Source organism: Rhipicephalus microplus, chromosome X (assembly GCF_043290135.1).
Source record: "Rhipicephalus microplus isolate Deutch F79 chromosome X, USDA_Rmic, whole genome shotgun sequence".
Taxonomy (NCBI): domain Eukaryota; kingdom Metazoa; phylum Arthropoda; class Arachnida; order Ixodida; family Ixodidae; genus Rhipicephalus; species Rhipicephalus microplus.
The window spans coordinates 420683975-420706263 of NC_134710.1; the positions used below are offsets into that span (position 1 = coordinate 420683975).

The 22289-nt window shown below is 44.5% G+C and overlaps 1 protein-coding gene and 1 long non-coding RNA gene across 2 annotated transcripts in view; one reads left to right on the forward strand and one right to left on the reverse strand.

The window, feature by feature from the left end:
- Positions 1-22289, reverse strand: part of LOC119161858 (uncharacterized) — a 159736-nt gene that overhangs the window by 96284 nt on the left and 41163 nt on the right. The window lies entirely within an intron of this gene.
- Positions 13801-18967, forward strand: LOC142776523 (uncharacterized). Its single transcript, XR_012887604.1, has 3 exons — positions 13801-13982; positions 15300-15385; positions 15750-18967. It is a non-coding gene; the product is annotated as an uncharacterized LOC142776523 (long non-coding RNA).

The window sequence follows — 22289 nt, forward strand, 5'->3', positions numbered from 1 at the left end:
GACGACAGCGCAGCTCTGGCCGACTGGATTACCCCTACGCCATCTCCTGTCGCCGACAAGAGCTCTCGTCAGTGGTGCCCCGTCCTCGGACTCCTGTGACCGTGTTTCATTTTTCCTATCTCCCTTCTGTCGTCGCTCGCGGTCCCTGCGCATTTCTCTCTATATATATTTCTTACTCCTAACATTTTAATCCCTTCTTACCCCCATCTCTTGTGAGCTACTGTTGAGGTGTCTCACCAGATGCAGAAAGATACGGGGCTCACTTTTCTCTTCTTTTTCCTTTTTATAACCACAATCATCAACATTGCCCGCAGCACTCGCTTGCTGGATTCCATGCCGACCAGTTGTGCCCTCGCGATCTCCGACGACAGCGCAGCTCTGGCCGACTGGGTTGGTCCTACGCCACCTCCTACCGCCGGTCCCCCCCGACGACGACAGCGTAGCTCTGGCCGACTGGATTAGCCACACGCCATCTCCTGTGGCCGACAAGAGCTCTCGCCAGTGCATGGTGCCCCGTCCTCGCACCTCTGCAACCATGTCCTTCTTTCCTGTTTTCTCCTTACTTCCGTCACTCCCTGTCCCACCACCTCGCTCTCTCCTTCCTCTCTCTCTGTTTCTCTACCTTTGAATTCTATCCTTTTATTCCCTTTTCTACCCCCATTTCTCGTGAGCTACTGTTGAAGTGTCCTCCCCCTGAGAGACAGTTATGGGGCTCCCTTTTCTCTTCTTTTCATTTAAAATTAATCCACCCCCCCTCCCCACACACTGTGAACACGAGGAATGCAAGGCGCCTCTCCAAGGATCTGTACACAAGTGAACAAACAATCACTTCTTATCATTTTCATCGTTAGGCACTACATGAACGCAAAGCACACGCAGAGACTAGGTGATCGGCGATAGCGGGAACGGGTTAAAAGAGAGGGTGCTGAGCGCCTGGAGCAGGCGCATATTTGGGTGGCATTGATAAAATAGAGGAGGCCCTGGTTGGGGTGAGCAGCGAGGTGTATGAATGCTAATACCAAAATGATCTTCTCGCTCCTTATGCACGTGCACGTTTATTGACTGTGCAGAAAGTGCATATCCCGGAAACTATTTGATTGTCGGCATAATAACCACCGTTATTGATGCATTCACATTACGGAAAAGTTTCGTTCGTGAAGGCAAAATACTGGGCCTTTAACTCGGTTGGAACTTAAATGTCAGGCTGCCATAACACACGCTGAACTGCCACTGAATGTATAATGCTCCTAGGATCAGTTCCAGTTCAACGACGCAATATTCTTTGTTTATGAAGTCGACAAAGTTTATCACGAACTCGACCAAGAGGGAACAATTTAACTCGCACGGGCTGAAATTGAGGTAGCCTGATCATGCTGATCACTTTATCGCACATATTTTAACGAGGAAACTTGATCATGTTCATCATATTGCCACGTTTCTTTCCTCAAGCTGTTACCACCCCTTTACACTACGTTCAGTGCAAACTACGCCTACGATGTTAGAGAAGCTTCGAAGATTTAGTAGATCCGAAAGAAATTTATGTAGCGCGAGGCGAAAAAACGAACACAGGAAAAAATAGACTGATAGAGTGTCCTCTCAGTCTATTCTTTCCTGTGTTCGTTTTTTCGCCTCGCGCTACATAAATTTCTTTCAAATGTTTCACCACCAAGCCCACATCGTCACTCTTGTCGACTACATTTCTTTAGTAGATCGTTTTGTTAAATATATGCCCCCTTCGGGAACGTCACGGATTATTCGGGAACCTACGTCGCAGCTAGCGGTAACGTTAGAATTTTCGATGGCAAGAGTATAAATGCCGACACGCTTCGCCGCTTGTGAGTTGATCGACGACCGATGCTCAGTTCGTCGATATTAGGGCCAGTGTCTTGCTGTAATCTCAATTTCCTTTTACGTGACCACAAGTTCGACTGAATAAACAGTTTAATCTTCCACCTACTGTCTGCTTCTTTGTCATTGTAACGACCCTGTGACATCTGGTGGAGGTGCTCCCCGATTCATGTACCGCACGCCCCCTTCCAGCCGTGAACCAACTCCACGCCATAGAGAACACACCAACGCTAACCATGACCAGCGAGTCAGCCGCAGGTAACAAGGTCTACCACCGGAGTACGGACCTCTCCCCAACAAGACTCGCACGTCCACCATGACGACCACTGCTGCAGCGATGACTGCCGCAGCGCCACTGCCTGCGGCTATCGTGATGCACTCATCCCGAGAGCCATCGAGCTTCCATGGCGAACCTAATGAGGACCCGGAAACCTGGCTCGAGACATATGACCGAGTTGCCTCCTTAAAAAGCTGGGACACCGAAGAAAAACTACGCCGCGTATACTTCTACCTAGAAGACGCCGCAAAGATGTGGTTCGAGAACCAGGAGTCCACGCTGCGAAGCTGGGATGCCTTTCGGACGACGTTTCAACGCACGTGCACGAGCGTCGTCCGCAAGGAACGTGATGTGACTATCTTGGAGGCGCGTGTGCAACTCCCCAACGAGAATGTCAGAATCTTCGTAGAGGAGATGACCCGGTTGTTCCGCCACACTGACTCCGCCATGACCAAGGACAAGAAGGTCCAGCACCATATGCAAGGTGTTAAAGAAGAGTTCTTTGCGAGCATTGTGCGCAACCCGCCGAAGACGGTCGAAGAGTTCCTCGCCTAGGCCTCCACCAGCAAGAAGGCACTAGATATGCGCAGAAGGCAGTATGACCACCACCCTTAAGCAGTACAGCATTCCGAGGCTCATGCCCTCAGCAACGGCGACCTGTATGAGACAATTCGAAAGGTGCGCGAGCTATTTCTTTCCCCGCAGCCTCAAGTTAATTTGATCGCCAACAAAATGCAAGATGTATACGGTTATCGCTTCGAATTTTCCAAGCTCCTCTGCCCGAGCCGCAAGCTGTGAGGTACGCCGCTGCAACGTGATGCGACGCTCCTCCCAGCCCACGTCAGGACGCTGTCCCACCGCATTTCTGCCATCAAAAATCGCCGCTGCCGCCATCATTGACGTCCTATGAGCCTCCCGTTGGCCTGCACTACGTTCCTAGGATTGATTGGTATTTGAGATTTAACGTCCCAAAACCACCATATGATTATGAGAGACGCCGTATTGGAGGGCTCCGGAAATTTTGACCTCCTGGGGTTCTTTAACGTGCACCCAAATCTGAGCACACGGACCTACAACATTTCCGCCTCCATCAGAAATGCAGCCGCCGCACCCGGGATTCGATCCCGCGACCTGCGGGTCAGCAGCCGAGTACCTTAGCCACTAGACCACCGCGGCGGGGCTACGTTCCTAGGAAGACTGACGTCTGGCGCGCCTCAGACCCCCACCCACTGTGCTACCACCGCGGTGAAGCTGGGCACACGTACCGCCACTACCAGTACCGCCAGATGAAGCTACATGGTTTCGCCGTCGACGCGCCACGTCCACAACAGGTTGAAAGACCACGTGACATCGCCAACTATCTAGTCGGAACGAAAATGACACGCCGAGGATCTTCTCGTTCACCTTCACCCTGCCGCTACATGTCACCGCATCGTCATCAGTACACTGGCCCAAGCCGGTGCAGGTCGCCTAGCCCGTATCAGGAAAACTAAAGCCACCAACCTATGGAGGTGCGATTGCTGCACGACGAACTGCCGAAAATTCTCTACCGATGACGCCACGACGAAACTTCGAGAACCCACCATCACCTTAACGTCACCCCGACGTCGAAACTTCGCGACCAGAAAAAGTCCTGATTACGCAACGTCGAAACAGTGGTGCAAACCGTCGTATCCGTGATCCGACGCGCGACCAAACCACTTCGCCAGGCGACGAACTAGCGACCTCGGCATTGTCATCCACGCCGACAGCGTCACAGCTCTCGTCGACACCGGAGCCGACAATTTCGTCATCATATAAAGCTCTAGAAAATGTATTGTAGTATATAACTAGTACGCGTGTTTCCTTGAAACAGTAAGTGATGTGCTGCCATCTTACAGCTGGGGTGAAGCTACGTAGCTCAGCCGCTTTTTGGCCCGAGTGACCACTCTTGTCATTTTTATGTTTCTCTTTGGCTACTCTACGTTCAGCGCAAACCACGCCTACGATTTACGAGAAGCTTCGACGCTTTAGCATATCGTTTTGTTAAAATTATGCCCACTTCCAGAACGTCCTAGATTATTAGGGAACCTACGTCTCTGCTAACTATAACGCTAGGATATTCGATGGCAAGGCTATAAATGCCGACACGCTTCGCCGCTTGTCCTTTGATCGACGACTGATACTCAGTTCGCCGATATCAGTGCCAGTGTCTAGGTGAAATCTCGATTTCTTTTTACGTGGCCACAGTTCGGTTGAATAAACAGTTCAATCTTCGACCTATACTCTCTGCTCCCTTCATCATTGTCACGACCCTGTGACAATATATAACTTAATATAACATTATTAGCACGATCACTTGCAGTTAAATCATTAAAATTGTTCAAAACAAAAAAAGAAATGGCAGAAATTACTTAAAATAAGACTCGCTAAAAATACCGCATAAAATGCTAATTGTATAACACCAGCTCGACGATAAGGTTGATAACTGTGCTGGTTGGTGATTGATCATTTTACCGTAAGAATAAGTAGCGTAGTTTTTAACATGGACAAGAGAGATAGGCTTCCTATCCCAATTGTTCATGTTACAAACTGCGCTACTTCCTCTTAAGGTAAAATGATCGACGACACACAGTATTGTGAAAACACGCTTACCGCCTCAACCAGCTGGTTTTCTATACGAACGAAAGTCTTGAGGAAACCACTATTTTCGCGGAAAGTGTATCAAACTTCTGAACACGCTCACTTGCGCGCGTGACATTCCTTTAAGTTCTTACATTTCACTTCATGACGCAAGGCCTTGTGGCTTACTCGTTAAAAAACGGGCATCTACATAAGAGGTCCAGACCTGAGACTACACAGTAAAAACATTTCGAAACGAATTTCGAGACGAACAATCCTATTTAGGCTTATCTATATTTGTCTAGTGGAAATGTATGCACCACGCCTAAACCACTCATGCTTTTTTAGTTTGAAGAAAACGCCCCGTCGGAAGGTGTGACCAACCACCCTTCCGGAACCCGTCGCAGCCATATTTATTTTATTTCGAACACTGCCAATCCCTCAGAGGGATTATTACCGGGGTGGGATGTTATTCATACATGAGTGTACATAAGTAATGCGAACAGCCAATTATGTGCTCTGTAAGAAATAAATATTTGCACGTATAAACAAAAATTCACACTCTAAATTTACACACAGCAAGCAATTGCATTATGCATACCACAGCAACGTAAAAAACAATAAAGTAGTAATATACAGGGTGACATGTCTCCGCGTTAAACAGCTTCTTTCAAAAGTTCGGAGAATAATTGTACCGTAGGCTCAGTAACAATAAGTTCATCTAAGGCATTCCAGTCTATTACGGCTCGCAGAAAAAAAATGAGAATTGAAATACATTGTTAGTAGGACAAAATTCTTCAAACGTGAATCTGTGTTTGTTTCGTGTTGTAAGAGCTGTATGTAAGAAATGAACCTGGGTTTATGTTAAAACTATTTTGTGACAACAAATACAGGAACTTCTATCTGTGCACTTTCGCTCGGTTAGACAAAGTAGCGAAGCCAGGCAGCCGAAAAAGTTCTGTTGGGGAGTCACTATACTCCTGTAATAACAAAAAAATGAAGCGCACAGCTTCCCTTTCTACCCGCTAGAGCACAGCGATGCTGTGTTTATTGTGCGGAAACCACGCAAGACTGGCGTATTCCAATGTCGGTCGGATGAGACTGGTGTAGGCAAGAGAACGTGTTTCAAAGGTAAATCATGCAAGCGATCATTTGAGAAAAACAATTAATTCATCTCTTTTTTTTAGAAATTTGCTGCACACGTGCATTCCAGCTAAGGTGACTGCTAATCGCGACACCCTGGGAAACGTTTCGTAGTAGGGCACTGTCGATACTGTGGCCCCGCCACGGTGGTCTAGTGGCTAAGGTACTCGGCTGCTGACCCGCAGGTCGCGGGATCAAATCCCGGCTGTGGCGGCTGCATTTCCGATGGAGGAGGAAATGTTGTAGGCCCGTGTACTCAGATTTGGGTGCATGTTAATGAACCCCAGGTGGTCAAAATTTCCGGAGCCCTCCACTACGGCGTCTCTCATAATCATATGGTGGTTTTGGGACGTTAAACCCCACAAAATCAATTGATACTGTTGGAAACTGTAAGTGTTTATTTCTTGTTTGTAGTGTTTATATAGACGGTCTTTTCTGCATTTAACACCATTTGCCAGTCTGAACACCACTGAGCCACTTCGTAATGAGAATTACCAAGTTTTGTTTGATGATCTTCAGTTTTGATTGTGTGGCGCAGTACACAGTCGTCTGCCAATATCCCATGTTTACGTCGACGTGCTTAGTTACATCGTTTACATATTATAAAAAGAGCATCGGGGCTAATATAGAACCTATTGGCGCATCAGATAAAATGGGAACAGTATCAGATACATGACCATTGTACTGAACGTACTGATAACGGTCTCATATATTCCTCAATACAACGCGTGAGTGGTCCTTCTCCTATTAGGCGTTTTATATTACGGTTAAGCTTGAGGAGGGAAACGAGATTGAAGGCTTTGGAGAAGTCCATAAAAATTGCATCTATTTGTCGTTGGCTGTTAACATTTTTCACAAAGTCATATAAGTGCTCTTTGAATTTAATCATTGTTTCTATAACGAACCGCGCAATAAGACTGATCCTGAACAGCAAAAAAAAAAAAAGGACACGCCGCTTCAGCCCATCGCATGAAGGCTGCTGTGAAGAAAGCTATTCTGCCGGGTACCGTAGCGGTGCACGTGTGATGTCAGCGGTCGCACATTTCGGGGCCCAGTATCACGCACAATGCCGGAGAAAATGTTAGTTGTACTTCCCCAGTCACCAAAAAGTGATCAATTAGACCGTTTTGTGCCCGATCACGCAAAGAAGTTTCAGTGGGAAAAACCGAATGTGTGCGGCCGACAGTGGCTAAGCAGATCGGCTGAACGAGGTCGACGGACGTTCGCATGGACCGCAGACACGCACTTGCAATCTCCGGTGGTCAAATGCGATCGAGAGAGTGATGTACAAGTGAGGTGAGTGCAATGACCAAAGTTGTCTAGCTTTTGTGCACAGCAGCTTTATGCACGTAAATACAGTGTTTGTCATACACGCCCAAGAACTTCAGAGGCACATGCAGGCATATCTAGCATGCACTACCCCCCAAATCGTAAATCAGCACTTATTATTGAGCCACGTTTTAAGGACGATGGGAACAAGGAACCACCAAGAAAGTTTAGTTATTTCAATAAAGAAACAACGGAACGGAAAGATGTGTTGTGCCAGAGTATTCAAATTTGAACTTTTGCAAAAACTCATATCACTGCACTTTCATCTCTAGCAAGTGCATTTTGCCGCACGGTAATAACGGCAAACGTGACAGCATTTGCGGTACGTCCGCTGCGTATGCTCAATTAGGCTTGATTACATAGCACAGCTATAAAGTTTTCACGGGCTATATATACAGTGTCTAATTAAACGAAAGGGAACACGAGAGCGCGTAGCCTGCGTGCTCCCTCTGCTGCTGGGAGCGCGTTCAAGCGAGAGCGAATGGAACCGCAGCGTCTTTTCGCGCCATCTCGAGACGAGTAAAACAATCAATCACTGGTAATACTGATATCAAGCCAGCGACAAAGCTGTAACTCCCTCCCCCTTCAAGGCGATTGCGCAAGAAGCCGGTAATCGCCATGAAGGACGAGGGGGTTGCAATCTTGCCTCCGGTTTCATATCACTGCTGGGTGATTCCACGAGATATCGACAAGGGTCCAAAAGTAGATATTTTACAATTCATTGAGTATTTTATAATTGATGCATCTCTCCAGGTAGCCCGACAGTCAACTTCGTTTTATGATTAACGGCATAACTTACGAGAATAAAAATATCAAACATCACCAACACGGAGGCACCAATTTCGTCACCTGTCATTTCCGAAAATTGCAGATGCTATTAAAAGACAAATATTTTTGTTTCAAAGAAGATATTTTTACTGAAATGCATGTTTAATGAAGAATGAATTCATACAGTTTCAAGTTTGTATACCTTAAGAAAATAGCTTTTAAACATGTCTAATTTTGCGACAGTTTAAAAATAAGTTACGTATTTCCCATTTTTCCCCGTAAGTAATGCAAGCAGCGTTTTCAAACTTGGCACATTTTAAGGATATAGTGTGTTCATTAGGTACATAAATTATTGCTTCCGCAGGGCAAATGTACATTTTATACTTTGCCTCAAAATTCTCATATTGGTAAAAGTGTACTCCACTGAAATTTGAATAATAAAAAGTTTTGCATTTGCACTGTAGATACTTGCGCCCAAGTATCCACAGTGCAAATGCAAAACTGAAGTATAGTACGTTAAAATGAATTTCACAATTTTTTTGTCGATAAAAATACGGGAGGCGTAATCTTTGTCCCTACTTTTGAACTATGTAATCTAAAGCATTGCCTCCGAGATGCGGCGCACAGAAATTCATCTGTAGAGCAGACGACGGATGACAACTTGCCCTAAAGCGTGTTCTTCAGTCTAACTCGGCAGTCTTCGTGCCCCAAACGATAAAGATTTGTTATGAATCATTTATGAACTCATTCAACATTCAATGCTCTTAGCCAACGTGTTGCAAACACATGGCCGTCACAGCAGCTCCATCTGTGTGTCAGTAATGGAGAGGCACCACATATTGGAAGTCTCAGTGCTCTACGTATAAGAGTGAATTCCGATACTGTAGAATATTGTGTTCAAAATAGTAACTGCGATCTGCTAAAACAGCCTTTATTCACCAAATCCGGTCACGTTTACTCGCGTTTGAAGCTCATTGCCGCTTTTCCGTTCCGATTTCTAGATTTCTCAACTTATCAGCGCATTCTCGAAAAGCTCTGATTTGTACCACGAATATTGTCGCTAAAAACAAAATATTGCAAAATGTTTTTCTATATTACTGTATGATGGCCTTCGGTTGTCTATTTACGGGATTTTAGGAAAAATCGAAGATGGGCTTTTTTTTAATATTCAATTTTCAGTGGAGTACACTTTTGCCAATATGAGAATTTTGAGGCAATATATAAAAATGTACATTTGCCCTACGGAAGCAATTATTTATGTACCTAATGAACACACTATATCCTTAAAACGTGTCAAGTTTGAAAACGCTGCTTGCATTACTTACGGAGAAAAAAAAGGAAAATACGTAACTTATTTTAAACTGTCGCAAAATTAGACATGTTTAAAAGCTATTTTCTTAAGGTCTACAAACTTAAAACCGTACGAATTCATTCTTCATTAGATATGCATTTCAGGTAAAAAAGTATCTTTCTTGAAACAAAAATATTTGTCTCTTTATAGCATCTGCAATTTTCGAAAATGACATGTGACGAAATTGATGCCTCCATGTTGGTGAAGTTTGATATTTTTTTTCTTGTAAGTTATGCCGTTAATCATAAAATGAATTTGACTTTCGGGCTACCTGGTGTGAAGTGTATGAAATATATAATACTCAATGAAATCTAAAATATCAACTTGTGAACCCGTGTCAATCTCTCGTGGAATCACCCTGCACTTGTTTTGCTCAACTCGAGATGACAGGAAAAAAGGCTATGTTTGCTTTCAGTCCCGCTTGAACGTACTGCCAGAAGCCACCAGTGTGTGCAGGCTACACGCTCCCGTGTTCCCTTTCATAAAAAATGCACTGTGCAGACCAGCTTCTGTACTGGGCGTCGAGTCAAGTACACAGTCTGGGGTGGCATTCGTGCACTGCTAGCTTCGGCAAATTTTACGTCAATCAATGAAACCTGCGAAAACAATGTTTACTTGTGCTCTCTCATTTATTTTGATTACCAAAAACTACTACTGCCGTACAGCAGAGGGCCTCAGGAGCTAGAAAATGGGTGGAAACAAATTCTGACGGTTCCACCATCGGCTCGCCATGATGTCATGAACTTTGAAGCACCTTTTACAGCAGTGTCGCCCTGAGCTTCGAGATGCTAAATGTCGCGCAATATCATGGATATTCGGAGCATGTTGCCGTTGCGAAAAAATAGGAACGATCATCTTTAAAAATGGGTTAATACTTACGCATGTAGTGTAAAAAAAATTTTACATTTTGAGAGCGCAGAACAGTATGAAAGAACGTTGGCGCTGCTCGACAACAAGATAGATATACAAGGCAAGCGCTGTGTATATGCAGGAAGTTCGACGGAAGTAAACCGAGGTAAAGAGAGTGTATGCTGGCGAAAATTTGCGACCCATTAAGCGGCTGACAGGGGCAGCTGTCTTAATTTACTCATTCTCTTTAGACAATGGTGATCACGAATAAAATATTGTTTATTAGGAGACAGACATTTGAAATGTACAGACACTCGCCATTCATGCGCGCTACCAAGACTATTCATACCCGTTCTGGGGTTTATGCAAAGCGAGGTATAGGGTTTAAGCATATTGCATGGAGAAATAAAGTGCTTCACTTTATGAGGCGTTTAATAAACTAACCCGCAGTGACAAATCACGATTGGGCGCAAGTGGCTCGTATTTCATAGTTTTGTTGAATCGTTACTGCCTTATGACAATCACGTGGGCACCAACGCACTCTCATTGACGCCACATCGGCCACATATTCTACGCGGCAACGGGAGGAACAGAACACGAAGGCGGTTAAAGTGCAACGGGCAGCCGCACCAGCAGTTCTCCGCGCCATCTCAATGTAATCGCTTTTATGGAGGAAACAGAGAAGCGCGCCTTCGATTTCTTTCTGAGAAGGAAAACGGAAAGCTTGCCCGTTTGTTTCCGGATAGGCTTCTGCGCCACCCACTGCCTCCGGACGGTCTATAGTTGTGCGCATCGGCGAGCATCAGATGGCCGCTTCGCGCTCCATCAGGCAATCGGCGTTGACCGTATACTGACAGAAGGAGGCTTCCTAAGCAGTCTTATATAAGCATCGGCGATGGGCTAAGAAGCCAAAGCGTAAGAAAAAGAAGCGCGACTAAACAAAAGACCCAGAGTAGCGTATATAGAGAACAGCCACGGAGAAGTGTCAATAGAAACGGAAGCTGTGTCGGCTGCTGGTGTGGGAGCGTGGAGGCTGCTCACTTCCGTTGGGTCGGTTGCCTGTTTACACGTCCTGCTTGTCCGTGATTGTTTTCCGCTCGCGCTACCCGCGTCTCTCACTGGCTCCGGAAACTGGCGACGTCTGCGCGCTGTGCGGCGTGACGCGCGTCAATGTGTAGGCGCGCACGGCGGTGTTGATGGTTTCCCGTTTTGCGCCCGGTTCCCCATTTCCGAGAGATCGTGGTGGCTCACGCGAGGTGCTTTTGTTTTCCGCTACCTCGGTTTGTATTGCACGGATGGAGACCGACGTTCGGGCGGGCCAAGAAAGAGGGAAAGGAGGAAGAGAAAAGCGCCGCAGACGGGGCGCTTAGCAGTATGTTTTCAGGCGCTGACCTTTTTCTAGCCCGAAGAAAAATGGGAATAGTGCGTAGCATTTTGGTTTGGGGGCATAAAGGTAAAACATAACCACATTTCCTTTCAGGGGAATAGAAGGAACGGAGGTCAGTCATAGTAAACATTTGCTACCTTAGAAAAATAAAGAGAGAGAACAAAAAAAAAATAAATATATAAACAAATATTGCCTAATAAATAAATGCGAACAATGCAATATTTATACATTCATTGGTGTTACAAATACAGGGAAACAGTGCTACAGTATATTTTTTTAACACGTCTTTCTTTATTGCCTAATTCTCACTTGCTTCAGCCAGCGTGGGAAGATATCGCCATTTCTATCCTAGACTGTTCCACTCACTTAGTCAGTCAGTCTCTCACTCACTCACTCACTCACTCACTCACCAATACACTGGTGATGGTGTTAGAGGTCAGCGTTAGTGAACCGTCGTATCACAGTAAAAAATTTACACCCAAAAGGGTGCAAAAAGGGTGCTTTTACAAGAAAGCACCCTTTGCAACACCCTTTAACACCCATAAATGGTCGATTGAAAAAAAAGCACCCATTTGTTTGGGTGCTTGCCTCGATAGCACCCTAAAATAGGCTCTAAGGGTGCTTTTGTGCCTGAGAAGGGTGTAGGTGACGATTCATCAGATGGAATATGCAGCATAAGAAGAACACATAATTATAATATTTGGGATTTTACGTCTCAAAAACTTCGATATGATTATGAGGGTCGTTGTAGTGGAAAGCTCTAGAGATTTTGACCATTTGGTTTTCTTTATTGGGCGCTGATATCGCACAGTGCACAGGCTTCTACCTTTTCGCCTCCATCTGTATTCGACTGCCACGGCCGGCATCGAACCCGCGACCTTCGGATTGGCGGCCGAGCAGCGTAGCTACTGCACGAATATGTGGACCTTGCGTTAAGTGACGGCCTAGACTTGGAATGTGTGAAGGTGCTCTCCGAATACAGCAGAATGCCAGCAGAAGCAAATCGCGTTTCATCTATAATGGCAATTAACTGCAATCCACGTTACGAAAGCTCACCTTAGCGTTGGTTATAAGCTACATGTTTGCTCTGGATTATATACAGGAACCCGAGTATGGGTGTGTGTGCGTGAGCCTGCGCATGTGTTCGCGTGTAAGCGCGATTGTGTGTACACCCATGCATGTGTGCGTGCGCGTGTATGAGCGAGTCCGTGCTTGTGTTAAGCGTGCCTGTGCACATGTGTACGCCAATGCATGCGTGCGTTTACGGTCGCGTGTGTGTGTTGCCGTATGTGTGTATACGTGTATGTGTGTGCGCCTGTGAATAAGTATGCGGGTGTATCAGCCCGTGCGCCCTCAAATTTCGTGTGTGTGTGCGGGGGGGGGGGGCACTGCTTCTTAGTGTTTAAGGTCCCACACCTGTTCAGACTGGGAGTCTATATGGGAGGTGGCTTAAGAAATGGCGGTGGTCAACGCACTGTACACGGACTATTCAGTACATGGAAAACAGCTGCACATTTTCGTACCTCATCATTGCTTACGAACTTGCTGTGGTAGCTGATTAGGTCCGTTGAGGCGCTTCTACGCTCGAAAACGTGGGTTATGACCAATTTACACGGAAAGCTGTCACTGCACTTATGCACAACCATCGTTTATATTAACAACGTTTAACAAGAACGTGCCCTGCCTTTGCTACAGGTGCTTAGCTAACTCATTGGGCAACCATATGGAATTATGTGCTGATCATGTGGTCAGCAAACAGTTTGTTATAACAACCTCGGCACGTTTCGTGGTGCGTGACAAGCCTTCTAAACATCCGCGACTGTGGATTAATTTGTTCCAGCTTCGACTACGCATTCAGTGTTTGCGGCACCATACGCGGAATTGCCAGACACAGACAATGCGAAAAGAAATTCCTCTGGAAAAAGGTGTAGCGATGCTCTCCCGCTAATGCCACCGAGGACGAAATAATTATTGTTTCTGGCCATTCCATGGTGCACTTTGTTTTCCGCAAGTTTTGCTTCACTATTTTTCGCCCACTGCAATCGCATTCCGTCAAAATACTCAAAGAACCCGAGGCTGGTAAATAACCTGCGTCGCTGTGCTACTGGCTGGAAGGAGAGCTGCCGTTTACAAGGAGTCATTCCGCGCCGAAGGGCCGTCCGCCGTATGCGCCATAGCGCTTGCCTTTCGGCGCCGTCTAGGCGGAGGCACCGCCGCCAGTGCCTCCTCCTTCTCTCTCTCAACGTTGCTCTCTCTGTCTCATCGTCTTTCAAATGCGTTGCGTTGGTCTGAGGCCTTGGTCGCTGTGTGTGTTCTAGCGAACAGGCGCATATTCAATGGTGGTCACGAATGACACCGTGTTCGAAGTGACGCTCGGATTAAGGAATATTCATGGAGTGGCGGACACGGACAACGTGGGCCTGTTAACGGTGTGTGTACTGTTTTCGTAGGTAGTAATCATACAGCGCTAGCTGGGCGCCTGCAGCAGCGCTGCCGAAGTAGGCTGCCAGCCATTTACAACAGCATGCGTTCGCGGGCCTGTTGCAGATGCCCGATTAAACGTGTGACTTAACGAGTTCACACTGCTTTGCGCGATGTTGTGTAAGTGCCTGCATCACTCATACAGTGAGTGATGTGATCACTTAACAAGGGCGGGATTAGTTGCTGATCGCACATTGTCTCCACACTGCACAAAGTGATTGATATTGTTTTAAGTTGTGCTTTGGGCTACATCTTAATAACATTTCTATTAATACTCAAATGTGCAACGTGCTTCTGTAGGTGTAAGCGTAAAAAAAGAAAGAAAAAGAAAAAATTGTGTACAGAGGCGCACTGTACGAAATGGCCTTTGTTTTTTGCTTAAAGACGGTATAGATGGAGGTGCTGATATACCGCGATGCTCCCAGCACGTGCGCCTCGGTCTTTTAAGCTATTTAGCACAAGTGTCACCAGCAACAGGGAAAGATCTAGCAGACTTCCAAAGGAGCGTTGTTGTGGCCATCGCCGTGCGTTGTTTTCCCTCGTTTCTGTTTGCTGTTTTCGTGCTTTGCCTTCATCTGCGATAACGTTCGGCGTTATAACAGAATCAGGAAAGTATACGTGACTGATTGAGCTATGTGCGGTAGCTCTAGCATAAGCCATGGCTGCTGCAACGTAGACGGCGTCCGCGCGCGTTGGTGTCGTTCGAGCGCTCCTGCTTGCTTGATTGTGTTTACTGAGTATTTAGGCGCGGGTTACGTTTGTAAATCCCGTGGTCAATAATCGCTAATAGCGGGCCCCTGATTGCCATCAGAGGATGGGCTTAGTTGTCGAAATATGCCAGACGCTTTTTCTGAAAGCAAGCTTTGAAAAAAAAATTTTAAAGAAATACTTTCATACGTGCTAGGCAGTGCCTATTGCAGGCGCGCAACTCTTTAAAAACTGGACGAGCTATCACATCTTTTATCAAATTACAATGAATTAAGATGATTGAATTATAGATGACGAATTTCTGTGCTAGATTAGGTGCATAAAACACATGTTCGCAGCCCTACGTCTAGAAAGCAGGCAAATAGGAAGCACAGCGTCAAATTTGGATTAGATTCCATTGACGGAGCGTCTTGTGAGGGTAGAAAGAACGAGAAAATTGTTCATTTTTGATGCCCTTATAGAGGCAGTCAGAATTGCACTGATTGGTGACTTGTAACAATTCCTCAGATTGTTAGAGGCGTGATTAAAGTCAGTAAATCTTTTACTTTTTTTTGCAGACCTCTTCGCTAGTGCCACGCCCAAGATCATTTGTTCTCAAGTAAAAGAGAAAGCAGAGATGTCTTCACTGTTTGTACATGAAGAGGTAAGTTTCTTGTGCGTTTTCATTAATGCTACATGTTCTGAACGTTGTACTTTAAGAATTGTTTTTCACACTGGCTCACTACCCTAGAAGGAATTTGATTCTTAGGTGAGTTCAGGCTTTCTTAAGTGCCATTTTTGAGTTGTAGTCTTACACTTCACCTCATTTCGGGAATTTGCTGTATGCTGGAAAACTCTTATCTTTATCATACGAAATTATTGGAATGTATGGGTTGTATGCTTCGAGTTCAGTGTAATGTCAATTACACGCCATTTCGAAGGATACACACTACACATTCTTTATATATGGTGCTGCCAGAACAGCACGAACATCCTTTTATGAGAAGTCATATTTGCTCTTATTACAGGATGAGAGGGTGCCGCTGACGTCCTAGAGCAAGCCTACTTCCTGAACCTCCACATGGATAACCGAAAAATCTTCCGTGTCAGTAATGACGAAGAAGGAGTGACAGCACTGATGAGTTGATTTTTTTTTTTATTTTCAACATTGTCTACGGCCGCAAGGCCTTTAACAACCACCGTGATTGAGCGGCTTTTTCTCGGCGTGAGTTTGGAGTTTATCAAAGAAGTTGTTCAGGCAGTACGACGCTGAAAATTTTAGTGTCACAATGCCTGAACAACTTCTTCTAGTGTGATCATGGTAGATGAACAAATATTGTTATTTGTGTAAGGTATTTTGCTTAAATATAGCTGGACCATTGCACGCCAAACGTCCCAGCAACTTTAGCGACCTTCTGAATTGTGTTTGAAAAAAAAATGTACTGACTTACTGCATTGAAAACAGTGAACTGCTAGAATATTTCAGCGAGAAAAAGTTTTGTTCATGTGGCTAGCTTATAACTTCCTGGCATAATGCTGTCTGTGTGCTGTTTGTGGAAAATTTTGTTTTAAAACTACCGCTTATTTTTTCTAAAGCTAATTCGGTCTACGTGTTAAGCAAATGTGCTTCTGTAAGGTAATTGAAGCTCAATATTAATAGTGCAATTTCTTTGCCACATTCGCTTCCAAGAATAAAGCCAAAATGTGTTATGTTTGCATTTTTTATTTCAATATTGCACTTTGTATGAATATCTGAGCAGTGAATACTTACTCCACAGAAGGTTTATTTTGAGGAAAAAACATCTTTATACCTCTCAAGCTGCTGAAATATACGAAAAAATATCACAAATTTCACAAAATTGTGATTTTTGTCCGTATTGAGATGCAATTTGCTCCATGTTGTGATACAATGAAAACTCATAATTATACCTAAACTGTAAGAAAATGAAATTCTTTCTGTAATAAAAATCTTATCGCAAAAAGGACAGGAAAGAGCGCTGTCAACTGAATTTTATTGAAGGTGCTATGAGCGTTTTTATACTGAGCACAAGACCAGGGCTCATATGCAACAACACATGTGTGACCATGACAAAATAATTTTAACCGAGAAAAGAATACTCTTTTTTGGAAAAGATAAGTGAAGGTGTACTGATGCATTAATCCTTGGCCTTCCTGATAAAGTTCTAAAATCTCTCATTTTTCTGCTTGCTTTTTTTTCAAAAACCGTGTTTTATGAAACCTAGGACTACACTTACATTCTTTACGGTGTCCGGCCATGAGACTACTATAGCCCTTCTTAACATTTAAAGCATGATCTCTCGCTTGATCATTGAAGCATTGCCCAGTTTGTCCTATGTTTACTTTTCCACGTGTTAGCGGTATCTCATACACATTAGATTGGCATTCAGTAAACCTATTCTAGTGACGAATGGTGCAAGATTTACTATTCCTGTTGCTGTAAGTACATGCAATTTTGTAAGCTTGCAAGGGGTGGAAAAGAACAATGTCATATCTGCTGGCTCTTTTCCTAAAATTGTGAGACACCTTATGTACGTAGTACCGTGTGACATGCAAAGGTGATTGGTCATTCTCTTTTTCTTTTGGTCATGTTTCCTTTAACTTTACTTTCTGCAGGAGGGTTTCGCAAACAAGTGTGATGATGCTGTTGGGGTATTGGCTGGTGCTATCAGCCCAGGAGTGCTAAGAATGTTCTGCCTTTTGATAGTGGGCGTTGAAAATTAGTAGAAAGAGGAATTGATACCACATGTATTCAGGCCACCCTTCAGAAGTCATGTTAGCACAAGGGTGAGGTCAGGCTTAAAAACCAGATTAAAAGACTAAAAGAAGCTCGGTATCCCAACAGAATCATCACACCCGTTTGCAAAACCCTCCTGCAGAAAGTAAAGTTGAGGAAGACAGGACCAACAAAAAACAATGACCAAAACCTTTGCATGTTATACCACATCACGTGTCTCACAATTAAAAAAATAGCCAGCAGATATGATATTAGCGTGTTGTTTTTCCACCCCTTGCAAGCTTTCAAAATTGTGTGTACTAAACAGCGACAGGAATAGTCAATCTTCCCCATTCGTCACGAGAATAGGTTTACCTAATGCCAATTTAACGTTTGTAGAAGTATTTTTTATCAGGTAAACCAATGATCAGTGCATCACTACACGTTCACTTATCCTTTCCGAGAGGGAGTATTCTTTTCACAGTTAAGATTATTTTGTAGTGCTCACACGTGTCGTCGCGCATGAACACGGTTCTTGTACTCCGTATAAAAGCGCTTGTAGCACATTCATTAAATTCAGTTGACAGTCAGTGCTCTTTCCTGTCCTTTCTGTCTCTTCCTAAAGTTGTCGCGCTGTGACTAGCACACAACCACGATGAACCAACTCTCCCAAATTAAGCTCTTGTTATGTAACACGTAGACCGAGTTTCGTATGGAAAGAAGGAGCAGTGCTTTTAAAATAAAATTTTTCACATACAACACCTAGACGGCATTCCAGGAAGTTCAGAAGGCAGCCACGTGACCAAATATTTTTCCTCTTCTAAATATTCCAGAAGTTCACTATTTTCAATGCAGCACGAGTTTTTCGAATACATTTGAGATGGTTGCCAAAATGGCTGGGACATTTGGCATAAAGTGACCCAGCTGTGTCATTAGCCATAATTATGCATTACCTCTTTTGTTTTTTGTGTGTCCTGACTCAGTTTTGTGTTCGTTTTTAGCTTATTGTGTTTCTGATCATTGTATTGGTTTCTTAAGTCTTCGCTAAAGTTATATGTGCAAAAACCCATATATGCTTGCATGTACATCATTTCTCATAACCAATTGTTATACATCCAAGAATACAAAGCTTAAACCACTGTTATTGTATACATTTGAAAACACTATCCATATATATTTTTGTGTGCATCACTTCTTGGGAACGATTGTGTACATGAAGGCGTATATAGTGAAATAATGGTGATTGTATATATTTGAAAGAATCATAAGTATATATTTGCCTGTATTTCATTCCTATTAACCGGTTGTGTACACGAAGGAGTATTAAACTGGAAGCCACTGGGATTGTAGATACCTGAAAGAATTATAGGGATATATTTCGCGTGTATTTCATTTGTAGTCTCTATGTCCTTGAAGCAGTATACTAAACTGAAACCAGTGTAATTGTATGTTGCAAAGAATTGTCAATAAATTGAAACTGAAAAAATATAATAAACATTTGAGGTGTTGCATGTGTAGTGTACGTATACGTGAACGTATATCTGGTGAAAAAGTTGTGTGGCAGAAGAAAAGTTTATATTTTATTTGCCTATTAAATAAACGCAATATGCAAGGGCAGCAACGCTTCATTTTCTGTAACGCGCATTATGCATATACTGTGAAGTATATATAGATCCAGCACAAGTTCATACACGATTGTACGCGTTTATAATTTTGCCCACACGCAATGAATGGAGCTCGACAGGTGGCTCACCGTCGATAATCAGGACCACTTTCTTCAAGTAGTGTGCAACCAGTGCATGCTGATACCTATTAGTGCAGTCTAAAAGAATACTGCCACCCCTGCCATGGGCACTCAACACCCTTGTGCACCCTTCTCGCACCCTCCTCAGAGGGTGCTAAAAAAGTGATGGACATCGAAGGCACCCTTCCTTAAGGGTGTTTTTGCAACACCCTACAGTTTTTTTACATGTACACCCTATTCTAAGGGTGCATGGTAAAGCACCCTTTTTGGGAGGTGCTGAATTAACACCCTTAGGGTGTCGTCCACGGGACAAGCTCATTTACACCCTTCTGGGTGTAAAAATTTTTACTGTGTAAGTTATTTGTGCGCCTAACAATAATCCTCTCCATGCATCGGCAAAAGGCAATTGAAAGTTGTTAAACTATCTTCCTGGCTATGCGCTCAATCGCCACACGTTGACGACAAGTAATATATAATTCATTCCAATGCTCGTACGTGGTCCCCACGGCCCACAATTATGTAGTCCACACGGTCCTGATCTTTCTTGCATCAGACGTCAGCTGCGAAGGAGATGCAAACATTTGGCCAACACTGGATCTTATCACGAACCGCCAGTTTATTGACCGCTATTTTTTTTAGATTATACAGATTTTTTTTTCATAAAAAAGCTTTGACAGGCACATCGTGTTGCAATCAAATTCTACATCGAGGAAAAACTGTATTTCACTGCTAATGCCACCTTTTATACGGTAAACCTATTTACACGGCGTACTTATTTGTACCTAAATTTAAAAGGTATACCTATTTTGCAATAGTTAGAAGAATTGAACGTAATTTCACTCATTCATATTTTATTCTCACGCCCTTATCTAAGCGATGTCAAAACCAAGCTCTCCTAGCTTGAACAGAAGGCGGCCACTCTGTTACGTCAACCTGAGACTTCCCGCATCGATGAAATTGCGAAATTTTTTATCTTTGTTGTAAGATAACAGTGCAACAGGGTTAGAACACGGACAGAGAATAAATGCACATAACTCAACAGCTAAATTTAATGATGGAAGGGAAAGAATACATGTATACTTTGATTTTCCGTCACGATACTCGACGGCGACTATTCCCACCAATCGTGGCGTGTCCCCTTGTCTTGCCCCGCCGCGGCAGTTTAGTGGCTAAGGTACTCGGCTGCTGACCCACCGGTCGCGGGATTGAATTCCGGCTGCGGCAGCTGGCATTTCCAACGGAGGCGAAAATGCTGTGCGCCCAAGTGCTCAGATTTGGGTGCACGTTAAAAACATCCCAGGGGGTCAAAATTTCCGGAGCCCACCACCACAGCGTCTCTCTTAATCATATGGTGTTTTGGGACGTTAAACTACGCATATCAATCATATCATGTCCCTTTGTCTCGCATTGTAGAGATCGCGCTAGCTCTGTTATCTGGGGTACTTTATTGGACTGGCACGGACGCATGCCGTTTTCTCGAAGGAAGAAGAGCGGGAACTGAAGCAGCGACCGCAAACGCAGTAGCGCGAATGAGTGCCAAAACATTGGCCCTATATCCGCATGTTCATCTGCAAATTCCATCCAAAGACAATAATCTTGCGTGTGGAGAGAGTGAACACAACATTTATTTGATGTTTGCAAAAAAAATTGGTGAATGGTACTCTGGAGACGCTGCGTTAGAGTGCCTCGAGCATTCAGCGGATGCGTACAAGTGCATCAAGTCCCGTCACATGTGAGACATGAGCGCCATCTGGCAGTTTTCTTGGAAAACGAGGCGCACGGCTCTGTGACGGGTGTGCGCGCCCGTCTCAGAGGTGACAAGGTGTAGAACGCAAGGTGACGGGTAGGTGCCACCACCGTCTCGTCTTAGCAAAGCGTTGGAAACAATCGCCTTTTAGTGCAAGCGTTGCATGGTCAGCGCAGCGTTATAAGCGCTACGGTCCTCAAACTACTTATGTATGCCTTTTCTGTTGAAACACGCACATGCAGATTATATACGTGTTGTTATGGTGCCCCAGACCTGCGCAATATTTCATTTTTAATTGACAATTGCACAAGTATGAACGCTAAGCCTTGCGCAACATTGGTGGGCGCTGCGGATGTGGTCAACCGTTTCAAATTTCCGGTGCCGTTAAAAGTAAACAAACAGACAAATGTACAGACAGACAGACAGACAGACAGTCAGTCAGTCAGACAGACAGACAGACAGACAGACCAAAATTGTTGCGTCGAAGTTCCCCAAGAAAGACTATCGTCTTTAAAAAGACTTGACACCACTGTCGTAGCTGCCGTAAAGCATGCTGCCACAGTCGCTGGCTGCCATCTATCAATTAGTGAAAGTGCTCCGATTTTTTATTTTCTAAGTTTCCATTTTTGAAAATACCATTTTTAATCACAACTATGACCAATCCACCAAAAGCTGAATATATAAGCGCTCGAGGTTGAACCTCGTGCTCCAGCGACGTTCTATTGTACACGAGCTGGTCGCTCCCGGGCTCTGGCGAACCAATGAACCATTCGTGAACGAACTAGCAAAAGTGGCGAAAAGAATCGCAGCTCGGCTGGAATGTCACACTAAAACAGTCCAACGAAATGTGTGTGGGAAGAGAGATTGCGAGGAGTCATGTGACTCAAGCACGCACCGATGGCCACGTTACCCACGTAATGTGATTACGAGAAATTTTCTTTGCGCAGATGAATAAGAACTGGAGAGACAGACAATGAAACAGCAATGCCCTTCCGCCTAGCAGCTCCAAACAAATATGCGTGCACGATTTTTTCTCTCTCTTAACTGTGTTCTTGTTAGGCGCACCAGCAATAAAGTGACAAAAGATGGATCGACACTTCCCAATACATGGCCTGTACACGCTTCCTCGGTTCGCTACTTGTTCGCTACGTGAGAGCATAGCGGGCCGTAACCAGATTACGATCTCACCAAAGTAACCATGGAGTCCCTCTGGCCAGAGGAGCTCTACTTTGCGAAGACGAACGCCATGGCGTCGATGGTCCCATTCGGCATCGTCTTCTGTTGGCCATGGTACGTGAGAGCGCAGAGTGTTGAGAAAAAACAAGGTCGGACGATGCGCATCG